The sequence below is a fragment of the Gopherus evgoodei genome, chromosome 7 (assembly GCF_007399415.2).
Source record: "Gopherus evgoodei ecotype Sinaloan lineage chromosome 7, rGopEvg1_v1.p, whole genome shotgun sequence".
NCBI lineage: Eukaryota > Metazoa > Chordata > Testudines > Testudinidae > Gopherus > Gopherus evgoodei.
Window position 1 is genome coordinate 2,721,157 of NC_044328.1, and position 6,000 is coordinate 2,727,156.

A 6,000-nucleotide genomic window follows, 5' to 3' on the forward strand; every position below is an offset into this window, starting at 1 on the left:
TCTCCTTTCAAAAAATGTATACTAATTGGAAAAGATACGGAGAAAGGAAATAAAAATTAAGGCTATGGAACAGCTTCCATATGAGGGGTGATTAAAAAAACTGGGACTTTTCAGCAAAGAAAAGAGATGACTGAGGAGGGATATGATAGAGATTTATAAAATCATGACTGGCGTGGAGGAAGTGAATACAGGAGTGTTATTTACCCCTTCACATAACACAAGAACTAGGGGTCACCCAATGAAATGGTTAGGGTTAGGAAGGGAAAGTATTTCTTCACACAATGCCCAGTCAGCCTGTGGAACTCCTTGCCAGGGGATGTTGTGAAGGCCAATAGTATAACTAGGTTCAAAAAAGAATTAGGTCATGTAGGACCGGTCCATCAGTGGCTATTACCCAAGATAGTCAGGGACACAGCCCTGAGTGTCCCTAGCCTTTGGCTGCCCGAAGCTGGCAGTGGGATGGATCATGCAATGGTTGCCTGTTCTGTTCATTCCTTCTGAAGTACCTGGCATTGACCACTGTCAGAGGCAGGATACAGGGCTAGATGGACCTTTGGTCTGACCCAGTCTGGTCGTTATGTAGCAAGGTATATTTTAAATAGTCTTCATATATTAGTGACCAGACACAGTTTACACTTGCTATTTAGTTTCTTCTGCTGATGAGGCTGTCAAATCCATCTAGCCAAATTTTCTCCTAGAACTGATAACGGAGTTTGAGAAATAGGCTGTTAAACTGCATCTAAAATAATCCCCATAGATACAGTAACTGCTTTAGGCAGCCAACGTTCTGAGCAACCTCGTAGATTACTACTTCATTTATTTACTAGGTCCGTGTGGGGCTGACTCAGCATCTCTCCATGCATAAGCTACTGGGGTAACTTGACAGCATATTGGAATTTTAGTTCTGCCAGAATTTCCCAAACCAAACCTTTTCTTGGTGTGGTAAGTCTACGATTCCACGGGGTGGGGGGTTCAGTGAGCTGGGAGCACTCGGCCAGTCTAACCTCTACTCCACAAACTTGGGGTTGTTTTGCCTCGTGATCCCAACAGGGTTGTTTACCACCTGACCTTATGGCAGTTTTACTAACATTTCCTCATGTCTGTCTGATTTCTGTACACATGCGCACACTGAGCGCTGCAGGCTTTTGCACTTCAACACTGGGGTGAGATATTTGGCTGTGTGTGTGCGTTCTTCCTGTGTGCTGTCCCAGCTCTGCGCAGACAGCCGGCACAGCAGACCTCGAGCGAACCGCCCAATGACCGTACGATCCATTAAGGTGTCGGTGAAGCACGGTAGTAGCGCCTGGCAGACTCTACGATGATACTAAGACATGGATGCCAGTGACAAAGGACACAGCTCAGCGGTGAGACTTTCCACTGCCCCCTCAGAGGGCCAAAGATACTCCCTCTAAGATACATCTTTATACCCTGATATAAACAAGTTACCTTATTTTCTATGAAGGGTCAGTGTGTTTCTGTTATCTGTGGGGAATGTTTTGTACCATCCTTATATCGGGATGTGTTTGCATGAGCACTGCTTAGCAATGTGTATTTCTACACTATCAGCCCTATTCTTGCCAGATTCTGTGAGCAGGTCCTGTCTCATACCAGACCTCTGATACAAGACCTTATGTCTCAGGCTGTCTTCTTACTACAAACACTATGTAAGTGTTGCAGCACCACCACAGCTGTGGATCCTTAGGAAGAACCAGGAATTTATAGAGAAGAATTACAGGGCTGGAAACCCGTTGGAGAATGGGTTTGAACTGAGTTTGTCAGTGATGCCTCACGATGCTCCCTGCACACTCTCTCCCTCTCCCCCCCAAAAGCTCAGTGTCCTTCCTAGTCTACAGGTGGCTAATGCGAGGCAGAGGGGTTCGCAGCCTGTTTTCAAAGGTGCTGTGCACTCACAGCTCCTAATTGACTTCAACTGGAGTTGTGGGTGTTTAGCACCTTTGAAAAACAGGCATCTCCAGGATCACAACATAAACCAATTAGCAATTTCCAGACCTGCTCAGAACCATGGTCTGTCTAACTCAGTTGGCTGTCATCAGCCCTAGCCACTGGCAGCTGCTTCAGAGAAAGGAGGAAGAGAACCACTAGCCAGTGGTTCTGAGATAACCAGCCCATAGAAGTTTCCTCCTGACCCCCATTAGCTAATAATGGCTTATACCCTGAAGCTCGACATTTCATATCCCTTCCCCAACTCCAAGGGCTTGTGTAAAAAGGAAGGTAGTTTCTGTTAATTATTAATTACACTGGTACAAAAGATTGTTTCAGTAGCTTACTTCATTCCATTAAGAACTGGGGTAAGTCACTCTTAAATCAAAATAATTGGCCCCTGAGTTGGGGGCACAGCACCTGGGAGGGGTTCTCCCATTTCTTCAGGAAGTCGTCTTTGCCTTTGCCTAGGAACTCCTTCACTGTAAGGGAAACAGACAGGGAGCAGCATGAGCCTTTTGCATCCATTTAATGGTTTACATTCACGCCTAAAGTTGAAACACTGCACATTTCTCATGGGGCCAACCCCTATTTATTTCCCTGCCTTTACTTTAACCACTAGTCCAGTGGTTCTCAACCTGTGGTCCTGGATCCCTAGGGGTCGGCAGATTATGTCTAAGGGGTCTGTGAAAGGTGATCATTCCCACAGACCAGTGGTTTTTGGCCTGTGGACCTCTGGGGATCTGCAGACTGTCTAAGATTTCCAAAGAAGTCCCCACCTCCATTCAAAATTTTTTAGGTTGAGAATCACTGCACTAGACTTTAACAGACCACTGAATATTAGCTGCAGAGACAGTACCAGGTGGCCTGGGGGTGCCATTTATCCTTTGTTCAGAGTCACTGAAATACACTTAGTGACTAGCTTAGTTTAAGCATGAGAGTCCTGCTGGGAGAAGCAGTTGAGCTTCCTGTATGAAACTGGCCAAGATCTCTTGTGATGCATCTTTGGTTCTCCTCTTGTGTGCTCTGAGCCTGACAGGCCTCAGCCCAGTGCACGCACACACACCAACTATCTATGTTATTTCTGAAGTAACCAAGTTCCGTGCCTCCCCAATCCCAGGAACAATAAATATTCAAAGCCAAAAAGAAATTTCTTCAGGTGGTGTCTCCCAGCTTTGAATTATTAGCACTGTCTGCTAAAAAAATTAATAGTTCCTTTCCTGAGGAATAATTCTTTACATTCCGGGTCTCTCTTTCTGAGCGGTGGAGGAGTTGGAGTTTATAGGGGCCAGCAGTCAAGAATAAAAAGAAACAAAAAATATGGTCTTAAGTCAAAGCCTGGTTTAGTTTTTGGTCAAAAGAATGTATCTGGTGGAGGTTTAGTATTCGAGTCAAAGCTTGCAGAGTGAGGCAATGGTTGTGGGGAATGATCTTTGTATAAATTAGAAGTGAATTGATATGGAAATGTAAGACAACTTTATTTTGCATAGGGTCTCAAAACGCTTTACAGAGAAATGACATATTGCAGAAGAGGAGAGACAAGCAAGAAAGCTAGCAAGGCTCACAGGTGGCACAGGCTCCACAATAGAAGGTTCCTGCTCAGATGCTGGTAAAACTGCAGTGGTGCTAGATGAGTGGAGTGAGGTGGGGAGGAGAGTTGAGCGAGACAGTCCATGAGGCGGTTCTGATTAGCTCAGCACCACAGGCGTGATCAAACGGTGCAACTCAATGACTTAGGATGTCACTGAGGCCCAAAACTTAATGAGATTTTAAAAGGGACTGGATATTTATACAAGTAATAGACTATCCAGGTTAATGTTAAACTTTGGAAGGGGATATTAAATCCCATGCTGCAGTGCTCAAGTTATATCCTTAACCATCCAATTCCTAGTAGTTTCCTGCACTTCTTTTGTAGCATCTGGTACTGGCCACTGTCAGAGACAGGCTACTGCGAAGGCAATCTCAGTTGATCAATGTTGTAAATCAGTTAGGGTATGGCAGGACCATGGTTTTGTATCTCATCTGTATGATAGCACCATACAGCTGCCTAATGCCGTGCAGGGTAGGTTGAGTGTTAAAAATCCCACAGAGCTTTTGCAAGCATTAGCAGCATTAACATTGCTCTCCTGGTCAAATTCCAACTCCAGTTGTACTGTCTCTGCTGTTTCTTTTGGGTATGAGTTTCTTCTGTGTTTTCTTGTTCTACACTCCAATGTTGCAGTGTGCAGTTAAACAGCCACTACGTACCAGTCCGGAGGTGGGTGCACTTCAGTGATGGGCAAATAGTTCTTAATCTGTAACCTTTATATCAATTTGTAAGGTACTTTGGTAGCTCTAATGATTGAACGGTGCTTTAAAGAAAACCTGCTATTAAAGAATTTAAACATCTAAAGTCAGAAGCATAATGTTTATTTTATGTCTTTGACTTGTCATAATCCATAAGATTGGTTATATAAAGTGTTCCCAGGTGTCCCTACAAAAACATTCTCAGGGGCTCCGTGCCTGCAATGTGAGCATGCCTCTGCTTACTCCTTTCCTGAGATCAGCCAGTCTGTGGAAATTTACGAGGGTCTCTCTGCCCTGTGCGCTGTTCGCTGTTCTGTGCTGATTCATGTTCTCAGGATGCTTATGAAAACTTCCCATGCTCTGGCAGGTCCTACATAGAGAGCAGACAGGGTTGGGGGGGCAAAGGAGATGGGGTGGGGGGGAAGCACCATGTGAACCCACCTCAATCCAAAACCTAGCTGGGGGAGGTCAGATTTGTGGCTGCCGAACAGCTTGACAGTGTCCCTTTAAGAGATCATAAAAGCAACGCTTGGCGTTTTCATCCCCAATGCACTGGGGTGCGTGGCCACAGAGCGCCTGTGCATGACCCCTTCAGATTAGCCAGATGGCAGAGGGAAGGCCAATGAGTTTGCAAGCATCGTAAACCCTCTTGGTATAACCATCAGCCAGTGAAGTGCTGCCTCTTTCTGTGGCCAGCCTTGGCTCCTCGTCCCTCTTCAGCTATGTTGTTGAACGGCCTCCAGCTGGAATGGAGCAAACAGCGGCTTTTTCCTCCAGCGGGAATGCGATATCTAAAGGGAGTGTGGCGTGAGCTCATTTCTGCCGCACGGATTCACCCTATCACAGCCAGCGCCCCCAGGAGAACAGAGTCATATCTTCTCATCTCAGTCCTGCTGGGCCCCCTTACCCGTGGGCACCACTGCGATCAGTAATACCAGTCCTTTGCATTGCACAGTTCCAGCTGTCCTGGGCTCTCCAAGTGCTCGCCCAGCTGCAGTGACGTTAGCCCCACAACACTCCTGTGGGAGAGACCAGGGTGTTTTACAGACGGGGAAACTGAGGCCTGGCGTTTTTGTGCTAGCTCACCGCAACAAAGTGACAGAGCTGGGAGGAGAACCCAGATCCCTCATTCCCGAGGCCACCCTTCTCCCTAAAGGTGCCAAGTCCAACCGTTCCCTTCGTTTCACTGACATTCCCTGGGCCTCTGTCCCGGCAACTTTCCCTTCTCCCACCTCAGCTTTCTGTTTCTGCTCCTCCAGCTGCCTCCCCGCTGCCCAGGCTGGTTCTTCCCTTGCTCTGCCTCGCCCCTGTGGGTTCCCTTTTCACGGGGCCAAAGCCCTGGCATCAGGGGAGGGGAGCTGGAGTGACGTACCATCCTGGATGCTGTGGATCTGCATGCTACACTGCTCAACTACCACGCTGATGGCAGGAAGAGACATACAGCAAAGTCTTCCATCTTGTGAGTGCCTGTTGGCTACTGCCCCCACTCAGCATGCCCAGCAGTCCGAGGTTTCCTCCTTCCCCTCAGCACACCCCTGTCTCTTCTCTTTCAATGTCGGACACAAGAGGCCAGTTACCAGGAAAACTCATTAGGGTCCCAGCGGGGTAATAACTCTTCCGGTTTTATTGAGAGGAAATAAAATACTACCAATACAGCGTTTCACCAGATACCCCCTCCTTCCCCGCACAGCTGCTAAATCAAGTGAGTCCACCTCGAAAGGCCCTTTTTTCTTTGTGAAGCCGGCTGGGTGCCCTGAGGCACGAGCGAGGAGG